Source organism: Girardinichthys multiradiatus, chromosome X (genome assembly GCF_021462225.1).
Source record: "Girardinichthys multiradiatus isolate DD_20200921_A chromosome X, DD_fGirMul_XY1, whole genome shotgun sequence".
Taxonomy (NCBI): Eukaryota; Metazoa; Chordata; class Actinopteri; order Cyprinodontiformes; family Goodeidae; genus Girardinichthys; species Girardinichthys multiradiatus.
This window is the reverse complement of record NC_061817.1, coordinates 5001113-5024095: the sequence shown is the minus strand read 5'-3', so window position 1 is coordinate 5024095 and position 22983 is coordinate 5001113. Positions and strand designations below refer to the sequence as shown.

Below are 22983 nucleotides of genomic sequence, written 5' to 3'. Positions count from 1 at the left end.
CGCTGGAGAACGTTTTACTGCTACGTCTGTAGTCCAGAGGTGATGGAATGGCTAAGGTTTGAGGAGGAAGGAAATTGGTTACAAAAACCTTCATGCAGGCTGATGCTATTGTGATACTTTTAAACGGATCCACACTTGTCTCCTTAAAGAACTCGTCTCTGAATTTTAAGCATCCTTGAAAAAGAATTTCAACGTCATTTTTACAATAACGAATAGCTTCTTTCTTAAAGTCAAAGACCTCTTTGCTCGCTTCTCTGTACCAGCTGCTAAACACCTGTTGTTCTTGAAGACTCATGCGTTCTACAGCGTAGCAGGATGGAGGAGGAAAAGCCCCCACATACTGGAGATGTTGTTCAGAGGAAAATAGGTGGGGAAAAAAACCCTTGCTTTGATCGGTAAAGCCTAACGCTTTCGGCATGGCACTAAGCTTCATGCACATGAAGGACAGGCTATCAATGTATTTTAACCTGTAATCAGGGTTGGTTAAACAGAGAACTTTACTCCCTACCATGACGATATGTGGTTTAATGCCTAACTGCAGCATTGCTGTGAGAATCAGGTAACCATCGTACCCCCGCGCATTGTGCGCTATTAAGGTGTAACCTTTGTACATTGGCCTCCTGAAATGCAGGAGAAATTTTTGGGTGCAATTCAGTCCATAAGCGTACCATTCATCACCTTTCAACGTTTTAGCACAGACCAGAAAGGGGGTATGCACGCCGCTCTCATTGACGAGGCATTCGAAATCATAAAAAATCAGTTTATCATCAAGCTGATTAATTGCACTGCAAGGCAGAATGTAACACTTATGATCATCGCATGTAATGTCTAGGCTGGGGGGTACATTTTCACCGCAAATACTGCATTTTACATTACACACGTGTGGTTTATTCGGTTTACTGATTGGAATAACGTATATCCGTTTGCATACTTTACACAGTTTTACCAACTCACAGTCACTCATAGGCCTTTCAGCACTATTTCTGATGCGCGGTTCCCTGTGTCTGCTGAAACATGAAGAATTACGACAGATTCTTTGACAGCCTGCACAGCTTACAGGATTGCTAATCTCTTGCATACATTTATATGTTCGACACACTGGACAATAACCTTCACAATGGTGTGTATTGGCATTCTGATAGCTGGCGTAACAGTAATTACAAATATATCTGCACCCCATAAAACCTTTGAGATTTTTTATCCCATAGTAATGACCTTGAAATAACAGCAAAAACAGAGGGTTTGAACGATCGGGGAAACTGGTCTCAAATTTACACAGAGCAGTAGAGCCCGTGGTTCTGTGAAACACTACAATTTTTCTCTTCAGAATGGTTTCAAATTTACCAATATCACTAAAAGTAACTGCTGTTTGCTCGTCGAGGCCTGCCTGATGCTGCCATCTCCTCCCCAGTTCTACAGCACGGTGATCCGTGAGCTCAGGATCAGAGACGTGTGCGAGGCTGATTGCAAAACATAACTGATTACCGGTATTGTTTATAATATACAAATGACGCATTTTCTTATTAAACAGTTCACAGTCTAACGTTCCTGCAGCTTTACGCTTAGAACCTCCTGCTGGGTCATTAACAACCTGAAGAACAAATTCCATGTTATTATCTACAGGTATATTTGCATTCGATTGTACTAAATCGTCGAGGAAGTTTTCGAAAGCAGGCAGGATCATATTTCCATCATCTGTAACAGTAAATGTGATGTGACGATTGAGATTTTCACCCACTAATTCCAGCTGCACAACGTCGTTACGTCTGGTTAACGATCTCGCAGCGTCGGCTAATTCAATTATAATACACATGATGTCTGTATAGAATGCTGCTAAATCTGGAACGTTACTTGGACAGGGCGGCGGTATGGTAAAAGGTCTCCTTATTTCATGGTTATTAAAATGTTCACGTTCAACCACAGCTGGAGGATCTCGCTCTATTTGATCAGAACTAACCGCTACTCCCGTATTGAAATGACCCCCGTGCTGATCTGCGGCGTGTGACGTAGAAAGATTCTGATGACTGTCAGGTGAATCATTTTCCTCAATGCTGCTGTGTGGAGACGGTTCGCTGTTCAAATCGGAAAGAGCCTGATTGATTACGTTTAAAACGTCACCGTGCCGATCTGCGGCGTGTGACGTAGAAAGATTCTGATAATTTTCCTCAATGCTGCTGTGTGGAGACGGTTCGCTGTTCAAATCGGAAAGAGCCTGATTGATTACGTTTAAAACGTCACCGTGCTGATGTTCATTTATTAAATTTTCACTGTTAGCAGGAGATGCATTAACGGGGATTTTGTTAAGTTCATTAACTAAATTTCTTATTTCATCCAGGGCAAGTCTGATTACTTGATCAGAACTAACTGCTACATCGGTATTAAAATGACCCCCGTGCCGATCTGCGGCGTGTGACGTAGAAAGATTCTGATCATTTTCCTCAATGCTGTGTGGAGACGGTGTGCTATTTTCTTCTGCATTAACGGGAATTTCGTTAAGTTCATTAACTAAATTTCTTATTTCATCCAGGGCAAGTCTGATTCGGTTATCCATTTTCTATGAACATAAGAAACAAAATAAAAATAAAACTAACCTACAGAAAAAAAAAAAAAAAAAAAAAAAAAAAAAAAAACACAGTGATCAGTTCAGTTTAAAATCACCTTGATGTCACCAAAATGCTTCTTTAACAGAATCTGACATGCTGCCAGAAGCGTTAACGATGAGGCCTTATTACGAAGATTCCGTGAGGCTGTAGAGACTGTCTTCCTGCGTTGTCCGTTTCTGTATCCAATCTGTCCTACCATCAACGTTACCTCTGTATGGAGAATGAACAAAAAATAAATAAATAAAAATATGTAATAATGAAATAATCACATTAAAGCTGAAAAAAAAAAAAAAAAAAAAAAAAAAAAAAAAAAGGGGAATTAAAATTTATTCAGTATGTATGTATGAATTAAAACGTACCGTTCATTAAACCACTCACTAGCGTTGCTCTGCTTTGTAGCGCAAAGAGTCGCTGTCTTTTGGCCGGGGTTAAATATTCTGTAAAAACAGAAGACAATAAAAGTTATCTTACGCTGCGCAGCACAGCGTTCATAAATAAAAACGAAAATAGTTTTTAAAATACACAAGTTTTTTTTTAATCTTACTCCGATTCTTTGCGGTAAAACCTCCAGATTTCACTTCTTGTTGGACTGAAACTGTGCCGTTCTGCTGAAAGCTGTCTTGATCTTTGAAAAGCGACCTTCTGGTGGGCGGATTCAATGTGGCATCTTTGGATGTATCTGTAAACAGGTTTATATGACATTTTATTGAACTATGCTTAAAATACATATATATATATATATATATATATATATATATATTGTTTTTATTTCATTTTTATTTCCTTACCTTGCTCCTGCTCGACAACTATGTCTTCCACAGAGCTCTCAGTCGAATCTGTAAACAGTTTTTTATCTGAGGTTTAAAATACATTCACTCTCAAAGAAAAAATAGATAGTTCTTAGGACTTACTTACTTTCTGGTGGTGCCGGTAACTTATCCGGTGTGTCTTCAGGGGAAATGATGATAATTGACGGGGGGGGGGGGTATTCAAAGAATCTGTCGTAATTTCTGTATTAAAAGAAAGTTTTTCTTGTTTGGAAATAATTCGCCTTCTTAATTTTGACTGTCGATTCCAGCCGCTGAACCCTCCAACTTGATCATTCGGGTTTACCTCTCTCATCAAATCTATAAATTGAAACATTGTCAAGGGTTAACTATAATATATATATATATATATATATATATATTTTATTGCATTTAACATTTACTTACCATAATCTGATTGTGTCAAGATGAAATCATCAAGGTCATCAGCGGTGGGTTCTATGACAAAAGAAACAAATATACAATATATATAAACAAAATTTGAGAACATTCACATGCATTTAATGATACTTACTTACTTACGTTTTAAGATGTCATTGTGCTTTTGTGAATTATCAGAAGTAGAAGCCACAATTTCCAGGTTTCCTGAAATATTTACCGACATTTTTTCTTGTCAGTACTGGTATTTTTCAATGTAACAAGTGTTATGGTTCAAAGACATTCAGCATTTGAAGACCCTGACACTGAGGTTAACCAATGAAACAGAGCCCCAACATTTATACCAGAACATGACAGTGTTATCTCAACTGCAAAGACTATGTTTTTAAGACCAAAACCCTTCTTGAGTTCAAAGGTGATATGTTATCTAAGAAACAGACGTAACTGCCCCTTCCTGACATCGCCCCTAACAGTTGTAACCCTGTAACTCTAAGATGAAAAAGTAAAATGTTTTTTAGAAAAGCAGGTAACTAAAATTATCATTCCTTTTTTTTTTTCCTAAAATGGAGTCTCTCATGATTCAAAAACAAACACATCATTGCTAGAGTCAATTTGTAACTTGGAAACAGTATACTGAAGTTCTTTTTTTTTTCTGTTAATCTCATATTCGTCTTACCTATTTCAGCTGCTTTTCCAGTATGTTGACGCAGAAGCTGAAGGTTTTTCTCGTTCCATCGATGTAGTGAAGCACAATTTTTTTTTTTTATTTACTTTTTTTAGGTCTTTTCTATTTTGAACGGATTTAGACTGGCTCATATATTCAACAAATAGGTCCTGCTGTAAAGCAAAATTAACTTACAATTCTGTCAGGTTACACAGTTCCTTTACAAAACCCTTCTTGAGTTCAAAGGTGATATGTTATCCAAGAAACAGACGTAACTGCCCCTTCCTGACATCGCCCCTAACAGTTGTAACCCTGTAACTCTAAGATGAAAAAGTAAAATGTTTTTTAGAAAAGCTACAGGTAACTAAAATTATCATTCCTTTTTTTTTTCCTAAAATGGAGTCTCTCATGATTCAAAAACAAACACATCATTGCTAGTCAATTTGTAACTTGGAAACAGTATACTGATGTTCTTTTTTTTTTTTCTGTTAATCTGATATTCGTCTTACCTATTTCAGCTGCTTTTCCAGTATGTTGACGCAGAAGCTGAAGGTTTTTCTCGTTCCATCGATGTAGTGAAGCACAATTTTTTTTATTTATTTACTTTTTTAGGTCTTTTCTATTTTGAACGGATTTAGACTGGCTCATATATTCAACAAATAGGTCCTGCTGTAAAGCAAAATTAACTTACAATTCTGTCAGGTTACACAGTTCCTTTATTAGGATTTCATGTGATAGGTCAACATTAAGTTGATTATACCTTTAAAAATATAAAAGGATGCATGTCTTTTTTTTTTTTTTTTTTTAGATGTATTAACGCCTGAAAAAACATACAGATTATTAATAACACCCTTAAACACACCCCTGTGTGTTTTAATTGGCTCATTTAAGGCCTTCCCCGTAACACCCTTAAACACACCCCTGTGTTTTAATTGACTCATTTAAGGTATTGCCCCTAATGACGACAACCAATCAACATCCACTGTTACGCCCCTTGGACACACCCCCCTGCCCACATGGCAACCACATGGCACCCACATGGCCCCCACCGGAAGTCCCGCCCTCACCGGAAGTCCCGCCCACCTGTCAAAATGTTTGATGAAAGGGTGCACTTAAATTCTCTCAGGCCCAGTGTAAAATAATACCCTTTGAAACATGATGCACGTGAAGGAATAAAACCAGTAATAAAGGATTTAATAACTGCAGGGGTGATAATAAAATGCGAGGATTCACCATGTAACACCCCCATTTTTCCAGTTAAAAAACAAGCTCCATCAACAGGATGGCGCATGGTGCAAGACTTACAGGCAGTTAATAATGCAGTTGTTCAGAGAGCACCGTGTGTTTCTGATCCTTATACATTATTAAATTCCCTAAGACCAGATGCTAGAATATTTATTATATTTATAGTCAATTCTGGTTTGCATTCACCTTTGAGGGACAAAGATATACTTATACCAGACTACCTCAAGGCTACTGTGAAAGTCCAACTATATACTCTCAGGTAATGAGTGCAAGTATGGCCAAGTTTGACCCTCCAGGAGGTAGTCAGGTTTTACTATATGTTGATGTGCTATTAACCTCTCCTGATGAGGAGACCTGTAAAAATGACACAATAGCATTATTAAAACATTTAGCAGAAGAGGAACACAAAGTCAGTAAAAAGAAACTTCAGTTGTGTAAAAATGAGGTTAAATACTTAGGTCATAATCTTAGCGCAGGGGGACGGACAATAGTAGAAGAAAGAAAGACTACAATATTACAAGTTCCAAAACCAGTAACAAAAAAGCAAATGATGTCCTTCCTTGGACTAACTAATTATTGTAGAAACTGGGTGCCAAATTATGCAGAAATAGTAGCTCCATTAAACAAACTAATGTATGAGGAAGAGCTGAAAATGATGTCTGAACTGAAATGGAGTGTAGAAGGTGAAGAAGCATTTACCAACATAAAACAAGTTCTAGTTTCCAGTACTGCTTTAGCATTACCAGATTATAGTAAACCGTTTGTTCAGATGGTAGATTGCAAGGGACATTTTATGACTTCAGTTCTGGTTCAACAACATGGAGATAAAAAGAAACCAATAGCCTATTTCTCTTCAAAACTAGACAGAGTTGCATGTGCGCAACCATATTGTGTGAGAGCTGTTATTGCAGCCTCAATGGCAGTTGAAGTCAGTGCCACAATAGTGTTGTTTCACCCTTTAACTTTAAGAGTTCCCCATGCAGTTTCAGCATTATTACTGCAGACGAATATGACCTTTCTATCACCTGCTAGACATTTGTCCTGCATGTCAACCTTACTGTGACAACCACACTTAACTATAGAAAGGTGCACCGCCTTAAACTCAGCAACATTGTTCCCCACACCTGAAGATGGAATTCAACATGATTGTCAAGAATTAGCAGAAAAAGAAGAAAAAACTAGAAGTGATTTGCAGGATCAACCTCTGGTACAGGGCGAAATAGTTTATGTGAATGGTTCCTCCAGAAAAGATGAGAGAGGGAAGACACAAACAGGATATGCGTTGGTGACAAAAGATACAGTGTTAAAAGAAATGCAACAACAAGGCCCACCACAGGAGATAGAAATGTGGAAAAAAACATGGAGTTGCACTAAAAGATGAAATCTATATTTGACCAGATAATAAACCTGTCCTACCAAAGAACCTATATAAATGGGCGGCAATATTGAGCCATCGTGTTTCACAATGTCTCAACAGGGAGGAATGGTAGGACAGATATATTAATATGATATAACATATGGATTTAATTCTTAATTCTTATTAAAAAAAATTTGTAAAACATGTTTAACATGTGCAAAACATAATCCACAAGGGAATTTAAGACTACGAAGGGAACAATTTTCAAAACCAAGATACCCCTTTCAAACAATTCATATGGATTTTATTGAGTTAAACCACAGTGAAGGGAAAAGTTCTGTTTAGTCATTATAGATGCATTTTCTAAATGGATAGAACTATTTCCAACTAAACATTACAAGCACCTCAGGGCTAACACCCTATGAAATGTTATTTGGAAGACCATATAGATTACCACAGTTCAAAAATCAGTGGGAGTTAGATGAAGAAGTCAACCTAGCTGATTATATGAGGAGTATGTTAGAAAAGTAACAGAAACAAAATCAAACTAATGAACCAACTAGTGGAACCAGGAGACTGGGTGTTAATAAGGAGTGTAGAAAAGAAACATTGGTATTTCACCTAAGTGGGAGGACCCATTTTAGGTATTACTAACCACTCCCACGGCAGTAAAAATAACTGAGAGATCAACTTGGATTCACCATATACATTGTAAAAAGGTAATTTTGGTTGAAAGCTCCGCCAGGGTAAGTGATTTACAGACTGATAATAGGGTGGACCCAGACATTTAGAGGCTGGAGAGACCCGAAAGTCAGTGAAGAAAATTAAGACACTGGAACCACTTAGAGGAGTCAAAATTTCAGCCAAAATGACTCTTAAATGGATGAGCAATGCAGTCCGTTGCTGGGTATTTATATATATTTTTTCTCATATTGATTTTCTTATTTTTCTGGCACTTCTGGGAACCAGTCAAGATAAAACAGAATGTAACAACACCTGCTATGAGTCATATGAAACAAGTAGCGCTAAATCAAGGAAGGCAAGATAACCTAACTATGTGTACTAAACAAACCTCTTATACTTATGGCATTCAAGTGTGCATGAAATCTAAAACCACAGCTGTGGTGCTGATCCCACTCATTAGCTTGACCAAACGAGGAAGGAAAGGGCAGGATTATAGAAGTTATAAATGCTACTTAACTAATGATAGAAGAGACACCTCATGGTCCACGATGGTAGCTGATGAAGGAAACAATTGGACACCAGAGTGGGGCACCACTGCTTATGCTAGTCATCAAAAGAAGTTGTTTAAGTTCCATATAGCTGATAATGCATCCAGGTAACAAAGTGAAGAGAGTAAAAATTATGTTAGGAAACTTAACCACAGATGACTGGTTCCAGGTTATTACAGGAGTATCAGGAACAAATAATAACTGGTTATTGATGGTAGAGCAAGTGGCTAACATGACTAAAAGAGATTGTGTTGTGTGTATGGGTCCCAGGCTTTTGTTACAAATAATTCCAGCTGTGATACCACAACCCTGTGTGATGGAAGTAATGAATCAAACTAATTTAATGAAATGTGTCAGCACTGGGATTCTGTTCTTCCTGTAATTACAGCAGATAAGGATAAATCAGTATTCCATAAACGGGTCACCACTGGAAACTACACATGTATAAATATGACAGAGAGAGGCAATAAATTGGGAAATCTCACTGCAGTATGGTGTGCTGCAATTGTAAAAGTAAATAAGTATTTTAAACCAGTCTCTAGAGGAGACATTTGGTGGTGGTGTGATGACGACAGGTTGTTTGATCGATTACCTTCAAAAGTAACGGGACTCTGTGCTCTAGTCACTTTATTGTTACCAGTTTCAGTATATCCTATGTTAGTAGATGAAGTAACAGATGGACTATCTAGTGTAAACCCACATGATTGGGTTGAGAAGATGAATGAAATTGGACAGCGTCTTTCCAACCTTTTCCAAAACTCACGCTGCTGGATTGATGTTATGTCAGTGAAAAGAGTGCTGACGTTCCCTGTTGTGGATCTAAAGCCCACCCTCTTTTGAGGACCCACTCCCCTTCTTGAGGACCCTCCCACCTTCCTGCTCTATATATCAGGGTCTAACTGCGAGCTCACAGACTCTTCTTCTTCACAACGGCGGGCGGCAGACCATGAGAATGTATGGAGCGTACGGGAAAACACCATACTGGGACCTCTACAACCAGCAAGAAGAGACTGTCTTCTCTCCCGATCATGATGAAAGCTTCAACACCGGGCCGTGTCATCCACCTTCTCCAGACCTCTACTCACCAGCCACCTCATCGTCGCAGCTCTTTGAGTCCCTATTCAGTCCAGGGACATCGACAGGATACAACCTCAGATCGTATCATCCGCCTTCTCCCGACCTCTATTCACCGCTATGCGTGGCTGAGTCTGTACACACAGATATCCAACCTGAAGACAAGAGGGTGATCGTGGAGGACGAGGCAATCATCAGCTACTCAACCTCCCCACAAACTCCAGACCTGATACCTGCCCCTCAGCCTTCACCAGAGGAGGAGGAGAGTAATCAGGGTGATGAAATTGACGGCTGGATCTCAACCGCTCTCATCAATACGGTGAAAACAGCGATACTTTATTTATTCAACATAACCTGTTTGAACTATGTCAAAGAAACTTGTTACGGGTGCATAACGAACCACCCGAGCCAACAACAGCATCAGTGCCTGGAGATATTGGAGGAGTATTACCAAATCAACTTTCAACGCATCGTGCGACGACTCGTAAACCCCAAGCTCCTTCCTGCTATTCAGAATCTTCTGACACTTCAACGCATACAAGCAGATGACTTTAGAGTGAAAACAATTGCGGTTTTATATGAACTGAAATCGGTACAAGGCTTCCATAGTGCAATCACGGATATGTACGATAAGATGAACGGTAATGACTGTCTCAAGCAGCTTAACTCTGTTTCAGAGTGCTATGATCCGATCTCAGATGACTGATGACTTGATTTGTCTTTTCTGTATTCTCTCGGCTTTCTACTGGTATACATATATAACAGTTTTGTTTTTTAAAGATTGCAATGTTTGAATTGATCTTTATTATCTGAATGTGGGTTTTTTTCTGTTTCTCTATTAAATACGGGTACAAAATAAAAAAAGAAGTATAAATATACCCTCAGGTGTTTTTTTTTTTTTCATTATTTAACAAGTAGTTGTCAGAGTGAGCATAAGACTGGGATGTCTGAACGAAGGATCATGAAAAATGTATATTACAGCCCATCAAATCCAGGAAGTTTAGGGGGTATAGAAAGGTTGAGGAGGGTTTTGCAAAATGAAACGGGGAAGAAGGTAGCGGTTGAAAAAGTTAAAGATTTTTTATCAGGAGAAGATACCTATACTCTACATAAACCAGCAAAAATAAAGTTCCCGAGAAACAGAGTTTTTGTCACCAGACCATTGACCAAGCCGATCTCTGTGACATGCAAGCTCTGGCCATGGAAAATGATGGTTATAATTATTTATTAACAGTCATTGACATCTTTTCAAAGAGGGCGTATGTATGTGTTTTGAAGAGGAAAACTGCTGCAGAGGTGCTAAAAGCTTTTGAATCAGTTTTTAAAGAAAGTCAGGTCCCAAAAAAACTTCAGACTGATGCAGGGAAATAATTTTTTAACAAGAAATTTAAGCTTCTAATGGAAAAACACGGAATTGAACATTTTGCCACAGCAAGTGAAGCAAAAGTCTCTGTGGTTGAGAGGTTTAACCGTACGTTAAAAACAAGGATGTGGAGATATTTTACTGCTAACAACACCCGCCGGTACATTGATGTCTTGCAAAATTTAGCTAGAAGCTACAACCATACCTACCACACCAGCATTAAGATGAGCCCAATGGAAGTGACCTCAGAAAATGCCTTTCAAGTGTTTCAGAATCTGTACGATGTTACCTCCAACAGATATTGCAGGGCCTCAGTGACAATGTTTAAACAGGGGGATCTTGTCAGAATATCCAAGGTACGTGGAGTGTTTGACAAAAAATACAAAGAGTTTTACAGATGAAGTGTTTACAGTGTATGAGCGGATACCCCGATCTCCTCCTGTATACAAACTCAAAGATTTGGATGGAGAACCTATTGAGGGTTCTTTTTATGCTGAGGAACTTCAAAAAGTTTTTTTTTTTTTTTCAAAAAATAAAAGTGCCTCTCGCCCATAGACTGCTGGAGATAGGCACCAGCTCTCCCGTGACCCACTATAGAATAAGCAGTAGAAAATGACTGACTGATGACTGACTTCAAAAAGTAAAAATATTTAAGGACAAGATGTATCAAGTGGAGAAAATATTAAATCGACACACTGTTAAGGGTGTCAAACAGGTTTCTGTACGCTGGAAAAATTGGCCTGAGAAATTCAACAGTTGGATCAAGTTTGATGAACTACGAAATGTATAAAATAGGTGTGTGCTAAAACCTTACGATTCATACAGCATCATGGACAGAAAGGCAGAGGATGGCGGTTTTTACGTTACACTTCCCTCTAACGCTAGCAAGGAAGTGTTTAAAAATAAAACCAGTTCGAGTTTCCGTGTAAATTTAGCTCAACATATTGATTTAGAAGGCCAATGGATGGTTGCATTAGCAGAGATTTCATACCCTCATACATGGCATAATTTACCGGATTATGATGCCTACTTTGAATGGAGGAAGGTTGGTGATGTGGAGATCAATACGCAAAGGATCAGAGGTGGCTACTATAACAGCGTTATTCAACTCGAGACAGAGATGGAATTGTTTTTCAAAAAAATGAACTTGGGTATCCGCATTAAATTCAGCAAAGTTCAAAAGAGATTTACATTTCAAGCAAGCGGTCCGTCAAAGTACAAGGCGACTTCAGTGATATGGTTACTCTGACGTTTAACCCCGCCCACTACCTTCCAGTTTCCAGAAGACATATTGAAAATATCCATATAGAAATTAAATCGGACCAAAATGTTCCTGTAAATTTCGTCTATGGAAAGACCCTCGTAAGACTACACTTCAAACCGGTGATATCCTGAGATAAATTTTATTTGTATAAACAGAGATATGTATATAACCTCTAAGACTGATTATCATTCATATTACCCTGGTCCTTCAACACTGCATCAAGCAGGCAAGAGAGAACATGGCACAGCTAAGTCTGAGACGTGATCCAAATCGCTTTGTAAATTACTATGTAAGTCAATCAGGCGGTAACCTGGCAGGTTTTTATGGGGCTCCGGTCATGTACGGACGCGGAATTGGATCATTATTTTCAAAATTATTCCGCTTCGTATCTGGTTAAAAAAGGATTTGCTATTGCAAAACCCCATCTTAAAACGGCTGCATCAAATATTGCTTCGGATGTCATAGGTAGGGCCATGAGTAAAATGAGTGGTTCTACACGCACCGAAGGAAAAGAAGGTTCAGGAATTATGGTTTTATCCAAAAAACAACGACAAATGCGAAAAAGGAGATCAGTTGGAGCTGACAAACGAAGAGGAAGGAAGTCATCCGCAAGTTTTGATATATTTAAATAATGGCTCTTTTACATAACAAATCATCAGAGCGCACGCTGGCAGAGTTGGACTTATTTTCTGCCCCGATGACGCAGCTATTGATCGAAGATAAAATTTACACCGAGATCCAGCCTTTATCAGCAATCACCGATGGAGGCCCAATCGAGTTTTTCATTCCGGGAGACGGAGAAAAGTATCTGGATCTCAACGATACGCTGTTGCATCTCAGAGTGAAAATTACTAACGAGGATGGAACAAACCTGCCGGATGATGCACCTGTAGGGCTCATCAACTACCCGTTAAACACCATCTTCAGTCAGTGTGATGTCACTTTCGGAGATCCATTGATTTCACAATCCAGCGCTACACATCCGTATAGAGCCATGATTGAGACATTGTTAAACTTTTCTGAGGATTCTTTAAAAAGCCAGTTTAGCTCTGGTCTTTTTTATAAAGACACTGCAGGGGCTCTGAACTCTATTGTTATATCTAACGGCCCTAACCAAGGTCTTAACAGCAGAGCTGGCTTTACGGAAAATTCCAGGGTACATCTCCTAGGCCCCCTGCATGCAGACACATTTTTCTGTGAGAGACTTCTTTTAAACTCTGTTGACCTCAAAATTAAACTTACAAGAGCCAACGATGCCTTTTGTCTCATGGCAGCAAGAGACTCCACTTACAAACTTAGGATATTAGGAGCCTCTCTTTTCATCAAAAAAGATATCGTCTCTCCAGCTGTACGACTGGGTCACACTACAGCTTTAATGAAAGCAAATGCTCTCTATCCACTTTCACATGTGAATGTAAAAACATATTCCATCCCTGAAAATTCAAGGGTATGCACCAAAGAGAATCTTTTCTTAGGTATCTTTCCCAAGTATGTGGTGATTGCATTACTGGATCATGACGCTTTTACAGGAACACGCAATCTCAATCCGTTTGACATTAATAATTTTGATATGGAATATTTAGCTTTGTGTAAGGACGGCAGACAAATTCCAGCTAAGGCCTTCCAGCCCAATTTTAACCAAGGTCATTCAGTGAGAGAGTATTACAACTTGTTTACGGCTACAGGACGACATCTAAAAGATCTTCCGCTGAGTATAACACGTCAGGAATTTAATCAAGGATACTCTCTATTCGCATTTAATCTTAACCCGGGTGAGGACACAGATGCTCTATCTCCAGTTTCCAGTGGGAATTTAAGATTGGAAATGCGTTTCAGAAACCCGTTGCCTCATACCACCACGCTGATCATCTACGCTTGTTATGACTCTATTTTAGAGATTGATTCAAAGAGGCGTGTGCTGGTGGATTATTATTAATCTAATCAGACATGAATAATCATGAAATTGAGAACCTGCTGCATCATCTGCTGGGAGATTTGTTTTGTGGTGTGTGGCCGTGCGACCAGCTGCCGCTGCTAGCTGACAAATTCCCAGGGCTGGCCTACTTTATTGTGAACACACATCCTTCACACATGCCTGGAGAACACTGGTTAGCTCTGACTTTGGATGAGAATGGTCAAGCCAGCTTTTTTGACTCTTATGGATTCTCTCCGGATTTCGAGTTCTACCCGTCAAGCATCGTAACATTTTTAGAAGACAGATCCTCAAAAATATTGTATCATAATAATCAGCGGTCACCATTGCATTTTTTATCTATGTCATAGAGTGTGCGGATTATCACTGCAGCAAGTGTTGTCAAAATAGATGTGATTAAGAATGATTTAATGGTATCTAACTTTGTGAAAAAATATCAGAAATGTGTCATTAATCAAAGTTGTACATTTTATACTCACGGAACATGCTCTTTGGAGATGTTTCTGGATTGTTATGGAATTTAAATTGTCATTTTTCTTTCATTGTCATTTTTTTTTCATTGTTTGTTTTTTCTTATGATTTAATATTTGTGTAATGACATCATATGTTAGTGTGTGAAGTAGAGAACGAAGCTAGACTTGAAAATATAATCAATAAATATTTTATTGAATAAAAAAAATAGGCTACATGTTTCATTTTCTTATAACGGTTTATGGTGAAAATGTAATCCATCGGGGTGGTAGTGTCATCTTACGAAGATACTTTTTTGACTTCCCATCAGCATTTTTTGGATCTTCCAGCTCGGATCTCGACCAATGGGGAGAATGAGTTATCTGCCTTCTTCTTCTTGTTCTTCTCTGCTTAATGCTGGGGGGTGTACCCCCATTTTCAATAGATGTACCCTCTGTTTTGAACCGTCTATATTCATCACGAGCATAAGGTTAATGACTGAAGATATGGGGATGTTTACCTCTGACAAGGTATGTAGAAAGTCTGACCATCCTCAGGGTAGCGGTGCTCCAGATTTTTTAAACGGAAGGATGAGATTTTTCAACAAGTCAATCATGTGGGACCCCTTTACAACATTTCCTTTATATACAAATTCACCTTGCGAAGTCCAACTCTCACTTCTTTCGGATAATTTATTAGAGGTTTGCTTCCTTTGAAATTTTAATTCTTTTCAGAGACTTGCCATGTTCTTTTTGTTTTGACAATATGTTTTTGAAGACTTAACCTTAAACAGCCAAAATATTTAAGCCTGAATTTAAGATTAGCAACATAAAAATAGCTGTAGGAGTGGGCTATCTGTATATTATAGCTTTGCTCGATTTAAAAAATATCACAAAACTGTCCTGCAAAGCATTTAAATTGAATATACATACATAAAAATAAAGTATTTTCCAATGATTGTACTGAATTCATTTGGTTTGTCTTGCCAATATTTTAACTATATAAAACGTGTTTGATTCTTAAAATTGTATTTTGGTTACATCGTTATTTACTGTATAAACCCTCCCCTGATATATGTTCACATTCAAAAAATTTAATCAAACGAATCCAGTTCCAATTGTTCTGCATAATAAATCGCATTGCGGGTGGTAAGGGATTACATTTCCATATTCCCCTCCCATAAATTTGTGCGTGTTGGTCCCCTCCTTGAACCGCCACCTTTACGTGGTGGAGGGGCTTGAGTGCCCGAATGATCCTAGAGGCTATGTTGTCTGGGGCTTAAATTTCCCTGGTAGGGTCTCCCATGGCAAACAGGCTCTAGGTGACGGGTCAGACAAAGAGCGGTTCAAGACACCCTCATGAGGACTACACAATCGAGGCACGTGACGTCCCCCGGTACAGCACAGCCGGGGTCCCACCCTGGAGCCATGCCTGGGGTCGGGACCTGTTGGAGAGCGCCTGGTGGCTGGGTTGCTCCTCGCGGGACCTGGCCGGGCCAAGCCCGAAGGAGAGACGCAAGGCCATCCCACAGTGGGCCCACCACCTGCAGAGGGAACCGTGAGGGACCGGTGCAAAGAGGATTGGCCAGCAGACGAAGATGGAGACCTCGGCGGCCCTATCCCTGGATGCTTAGGCTAGCTCTAGGGACGTGGAATGTCACCTCACTTGGTGGGAAGGAGCCTGAGCTTGTGGGCGAGAGATATCGACTAGATATAGTCGGGCTCACCCTCGTGCATAGCGTGGGCTCCGGAACCCATCTCCTTGAGAGGGGCTAGACTCTCTTCTACTCTGTGGAGTAGAGGGTGACACGGGAGTGGATTTTCTCTCCTGTCCCATCCCGCTCCCACAGAAAAATGTCTTGTCCCATCCCAATCCCAGGCCAGCATAACGAAAAAAATCCTGTCCCGTCCCACTCCTGGTAAATTGACTCCCACTCCCATCCCGCTCCCATTCAGAACGACTCCCACTCCTGTGCCACTCCCATTTTTGTTTTCTTCATTTAGTCTTTTGGCAATTTCTTTGTTTGAAGGACCAGTTAGGTCCCTGTTTTTAGTTGTAGTAAAGGCCAGTTAAAGTAAAAAGAATAATAATGAAGAAATAATAAAATATCAAACAAGGAAACAGACCATGTCTATCTTAGCTGAATAAACAAAATGTACCTAGTTGTATTTTACTTATTTATTAAGTGATCGTTTCCTTTGAACAATGACATTACTTGTATGTTTCAAGTTGCTGAAACGAAAGAAAAATGCACCTAGTAAGAGAACTGTACTTGTTGAACAAAAGGACAAAAAGGCAAAACCTTCACAATTTAGAAACTGTACCTCAATGGTTCACAGCCCTGGTCCTCAGGGACCCCCTCCCTGCAAGTTTTAGATGTGTGTCTGCTCCAGAACACCTGATTCATATTCTGACATGACCTCCTATACAGGCATCAAGAATGGAGGGTCAAACTGGACAAAATTAATACAATAAAATCATCATTAAATAAATAAATGTTGTGAATGTCCCATAAGCGAAGTAAATGTAACATGAAAGAAATGTAACATTAAATGTGCCATTAAATTAAAGGTACCATTTATTTATTTAATACATCATTAGAAACAATAAATGTACCATTATATCATGAAATAGACTATTATGCAATTAAATGTGCCACTGAATAATTAAGTATAATTTTAAAGACGACATGACGTAATTAGTGGTACACTTAATATTTAATGATGTATTAAATAAATTGTACATTTAATGGTACATTCAATTTTTTTCTATTTCACAACATATTTATTTAATATCTTCCCTTGATGAAGCCTTTCTACGGAGTCTGCAAGGGGACATGGGGGGATTTTTTTCTTTTTTATGTCCCCACGCAATAGTCTTTGCGTTATTTCGCAATACATTGTGGGATAGTTTCCAAACCAGATAACTGCAAAAATGAAACAAACACTACACCCGTTTTGAGATTTATTGAGTTTTATTTTGAAATCAGCTTTAAATAAAATTATCTTCAAATCAGACTAAAAGACAGTTTTTATCCACAAGCTGTCAAACTACTGAACAATAATACTGCACGAAACCACATCCGTGACACTTTGTTTGCTTATTACTGCTGCATGATGTGTACTTTTTTTTGTACGCCATTAGTGTTTTTGTTTTTATCGTGATTTGAACGGTTCTTCTTATCCTAAACATTTAATCGCATTGTTTACTGCGTGTTAACCAGCATATGACAAATAAACCATATCAATCACATATTAGTGCTGTTTGTTTTATGAGCAGTTTGTCATCTGTGCTGCTGTTCCAAAATGCCGAACGCAAAAGTATTGCGTGGGGACGCAAAATAAATAAATTTCCCCATGTCCCCTCACGGGTTTCCGTACCTTACCTCTTAACTCTTTAGTGCACATGCAGCAATTTTGTTGGTCAGATGAGACTTGACACATGATGGTACTTTTGGTTTGATGAATGAAGAGATGCAGGGCTGATTTAATCCAGAATCTGCCTTACAAGTGTCCCTTAATCACTGGTGAACTTGATTACGACTAAACACGTTTTACAAGCAGCAGACTGCGTGTTAAAACCGCTACATTCAACTCCTGAAGTTCGGTAATATTTGCGACTTTCCTGTCAGCTCTATGAGTTTAATAGATAAGTCCTTATTTCTGACTTTACGTTACAAATCCAATTTTACCACGTCCAGTTCTTCACCTGCGTTTGCTCCCTCCATTCTGAACGCAGGTGGAAAACATCGATCAGAAGCACTGTTGGCTTGTGGGTCCTGTAGTTCGTTTGACTCGCATTATAGTATAGGCTTCTTGGAAAAAAACTACACAATGGCGGCGTCGATTCAAGTTTTTTTTTTCTTAAAGTTTATAACAAAGTCTCAGTTGTACATTTCCAAGGACAATTGATCCTAGTTTATTTTCCCTCCTATTGCTTAGCTCCCGCTCCCGTCTGCTCCCGTTCATTTTTTATCCTGTACTGTCCCAATCACGTGATCTTTACTGATGCTGTCTCCCGTCGTGACCCATGGGACTCCCGAAAAAATGTCAGCCTCTAGTACAAACAGCAACTTTTTTTCTGCTCTATAAAGCTATTAGAGATATCCTGGTTTACATACTGAACGTATCTCTGACATACAGTCTGGTGCAAGGCTGTGCAATGCATAAAAACTAACATAACAATTCGAAAAATCAATTACATAAATCACAGGCAGCCAATTTAAAGATTGTTCATATATTTAATGTGTTCTTTTCTAGTCTTGTAGTCTACGTTGGCACCAGTATTTTTGCATTTATAATAAACCTAAGTAGACCAGAAGTAGAACATAACAATAATCCAACTTGCTTATGATAAAATGTGCATTAATTTCTCTATGTTGCACAGTTGTGAGCAAAAACTGTCTTGAATGATAATTTTCTTTCTGTACATTCCTTGCAGTTATATAAAAGTTTATAAAAAATGTATATGTACACTTTTTGTTCTTTCAGAATGCAGCCATATGGTCGGGGGACAAGGCGAGTATTACCCGGTGAAGCGTGTTTTAAAGACCAAAATGAAGAAGGTTCTTTTTTATTATTATTGAAGTAAAAATGTAATGTGAATATATACATATTATATGACTGTATTTAGTGGTTTTTAATGCCCTTAAGTCATCTGACTGTCATAGTTTTTAAGGCCGACTTGACCCACATGCAGAGGACACTCAGACAGGGAAGAGTAAATTAAGTTTTCTTTTTCTTTTATTTCTTTTCGACTCAGGAACGAGGTGAGCAGAGTGATCAGGAGACAGGCTGTAAAAGAAGAACAGAGGTGAGCGGAGGATCAGGTTGGAATATTCAAGCAAAAGACCTATGCTCACTTTTTCAGAAGGCGATTGATCCGCCAGGGGGAGAAGCCGGTTCAAGTCTGTGGTAAGAGTCTGCACGGAAACGGTTAGAGCGATCTGATGTTCCAGGTAACAAAGTGGGTGGACAGGTTGCGCTTCCAGCTGGAGGACTCGCAAGGGCAGCAGCAGATTCCAATCTTCACAGGAGGTGGGTTTCAGGAGGAAAACCCAGCTTGGCGTGAACAGCCTTTGACGAAGGGAAAGACGGATAATTAGTGAAGGCTCAAAAAACAAGTGGAGCTTCCAGAATTCAGAAGGTGGTGGCCAGATAACACTACTACTGTAGGCAAAACACTCAGGCGTAGAAAAGCCAGCGAACCACCCTCATATAGTCCTCCAGCTGATGACGCAACGACGTACACCTGTCAACACTCCAGTCTGCAGCTCCAGCGCCTCTTAGGGTAAGAGAACGTTAGTAACAGGCAGGTTGAAACAACAGACTGTGACACTGACAGTGTGATTGCTTATGGTAGTAAGCATTTTTTAAATATTTCTCAGGGGAACCAAATGGAGTTGGTGGAGTGGGAGCCCTCTTCCTTGTGGTGCATATAATTTCTCTTTTTTTATTTTATAAAGAAATGGTCAACGTTTTTTATTAAGGTAATGGAAATTGTACGGTATTTATTCTTAAATGCTTTTGTGCATTTTATTTGTATTTGCTTATTTTAAATTACAAGCATAAACCGAGTACATATAAATTCCTCTGTCTCCATTCTGTAAGTTTATGTCACAATATGAAGGTAATTTCCAGCAATCATATAACTGTGAACATGTTAACATACTGAGTATGAGGTACGAACTGAAGCCCACTGTGGCTTATTGTGCTTTACTGTCACAACGTCATTGTATCTTCTTTACACTTATTGCAGTGGGAAGACGTGGCCTCCACAGTGGGTGGCAAAGGAGAACACAAAGATTTGAAACACACACCTTTAATCACGCACACACCCCACCCTTCCCCATACACACACACGCTCCCACACACATTAACAACAATCACTTGTGTCATAATGTTAATTGCTGCCCTTTGTTTGGTTAAAAATTTTAAATTTTAATTATTTTTTGATAAATATATAGAGTGTCAAAAGTCTCAAACTTGTTCAATTGGATTGTATAAACTGTTTACAGAATTGTGTGAGCTGCTGTCCTTTTTCTTTTCTGAATATTAATAAAATATTTATTATACATCATTATCATTGTTGTTGTTGTTGGTATTGGTCTGTTATTGTTGTTGTTTTTGTTGTGTCCATTATAAAGAATCTGTGGTAATACAATAAAAACATTTGAAAAAAGTATGATCCAGATTGTTTTGTGCAATAAATAGATGCATACCAACAGATAGATTGATTAAATGATTGATTTACCCTAGAAGGGGAACGGAATTATTGCAGCAGTATAAATACAGACATCTGAATAGAAATAATAAAAGTATAAAATTCATGAAAATAACATAAAACTATCAATATAGTATGTAAGGACAAATTAGGCAGAAATTAAGATTTAAAGGATAGAAGTTTGTGGTCTACTCAAACCTGTCATAAGGGACTGCATGTATTTGTTAGATTTCTCATTAAATAAAATTATGTACATCATATATTGTAAAAATTGTGTGTAAATTACGATACAAAAATGTTTTAATTCTATAGTTTGTAATTTAGGTTAAATGCTTCAATTTTTTTTTTTTTTTTAAATAGATGTGATTTTTTAAATCAAACAGAAAAAAATCTTTATTACATAAAAGCGTATTCGTGGTCAGGTACCATTTTTAAGGGCAACTCGGTCCGTGACTGTTATCAACTTCCTTCCGGTTCGTTGTTAATAGCGCACTTAGCAACCACTATAGCAACAACATAAACGTAGTATTCGTACTATTTTGTGGAGACCTGAAAAACTGTACGTCTAAACGAAAAAAACTACGAATCGTTTTCATAAACTGAATGGATACTATGAAAATAAAGTATCCATTTGTCGCTAGAAAAGCTATCAAAACAAAGTTAAAGCCACAATCTATCTCAAAATAAAGAAATTTCCACCGAAAAAACAAGGATATCCACCATGTTTTTTGTTCATGCTGGCGAGAAACTCAGCAGTCACGTGATCTAAAGTAAGACCACAGAAAAGAATGGGAAAATGAAACGTAGCTATGCTACTATTTCAGAGCGCTTTTTGTGAAATGGCTACGTTTTGCCCTGTGGACAAACGTAGGTATTACACAATTTGGAATGAGACTGGGTTGATATTGTAGCTTCACACTGAAGGCATCAAAACTATGAATTAACACATGTGGAATTATATACTGAACAAAAAAGTGTGAAACAACTGAAAATATGTCTTATATTCTAGGTTCTTCAAAGTAGCCACACTCTTGGCATTCTGTTGATGAGCTTTAAGAGGTAGTCACCTGAAATGGTTTTCCAACAGTCTTGAAGGAGTTCCCAGAGATGCTTAGCACTTGTTGGCCCTTTTGCCTTCACTCTGCGGTCCAGCTCAGCCCAAACCATCTCGATTGGGTTCAGGTCCGGTGACTGTGGAGGCCAGGTCATCTGGCGCAGCACTCCATCACTCTCCTTCTTGGTCAAATAGCCCTTACACAGCCTGGAGGTGTGTTTGGGGTCATTGTCCTGTTGAAAAATAAATGATGGTCCAACTAAACGCAAACCAGATGGAACAGCATGCCACTGCAAGATGCTGTGGTAGCCATGCTGGTTCAGTATGCCTTCAATTTTGTATAAATCCCCAACAGTGTCACCAGCAAAGCACCCCCACACCATCACACCTCCTCCTCCATGCTTCACGGTGGGAACCAGGCATGTAGAGTCCATCCGTTCACCTCTTCTGCGAGGCACAAAGACACGGTGGTTGGAACCAAAGATCTCCAACTTGGACTCATCAGACCAAAGCACAGATTTCCACTGGTCTAATGTCCATTCCTTGTGTTATTTAGCCCAAACAAGTCTCGTCTGCTTGTTGCCTGTCCTCAGCAGTGGTTTCCTAGCAGCTATTTTACCATGAAGGCTTGATTCACACAGTCTCCTCTTAACAGCTGTTTTAGAGATGTGTCTGCTGCTAGAACTCTGTGTGACATTGACCTGTTCTCTAATCTGAGCTGCTGTTAACCTGCGATTTCTGAGGCTGGTGACTCGGATTAACTTATCGTCCGCAGCAGAGGTGACTCTTGGTCTTCCTTTCCTGGGGCGGTCCTCATGTGAGCCAGTTTCTTTGTAGCGCTTGATGGTTTTTGCGACTGCACTTTGGGACACTTTCAAAGTTTTCCCAATTGTTCGGACTGATTGACCTTCATTTCTTAAAGTAATGATGGCCACTCGTTTTTCTTGACTGAGCTGCTTTTTTCTTGCCATAATACAAATTCTAACAGTCTATTCAGTAGGACTATCAGCTGTGTACTTATTAAACCTGACAGGGCACACCTGTGAAGTGAAAACCATTTCAGGTGACCACCTCTTGAAGCTCATCAACAGAATGCCAAGAGTGTGCGGAGCAGTAATCAAAGCAAAAGGTGGCTACTTTGAAGAACCTAGAATATAAGACATATTTTCAGTTGTTTCACACATTTTTGTTCAGTATATAATTCCACATGTGTTAATTCATAGTTTTGATGTCTTCAGTGTGAAGCTACAATATTCATAGTCATGAAAATAAAGAAAACTCTTTGAATGAGGTGTGTCCAAACTTTTGGTCTGTACT

The 22983-nt window shown here is 38.9% G+C and overlaps 1 protein-coding gene and 1 long non-coding RNA gene across 2 annotated transcripts in view; one reads left to right on the top strand and one right to left on the bottom strand.

Annotated features, from left to right (window-relative positions):
• LOC124862933 (small integral membrane protein 22-like) overlaps window positions 1–22983 on the top strand; it is a 102555-nt gene that overhangs the window by 18430 nt on the left and 61142 nt on the right. The window contains exon 3 of the mRNA XM_047357145.1: window positions 9–11. The gene's annotated coding sequence lies outside the window, so the exon portion shown is untranslated. The remainder of the gene's footprint in view (window positions 1–8; window positions 12–22983) is intronic.
• Window positions 18571–20457, bottom strand: LOC124862934. The gene is made up of 2 exons (XR_007037027.1): window positions 19252–20457; window positions 18571–19183 (listed from the first exon to the last, which is right to left on the bottom strand). It is a non-coding gene; the product is annotated as an uncharacterized LOC124862934 (long non-coding RNA).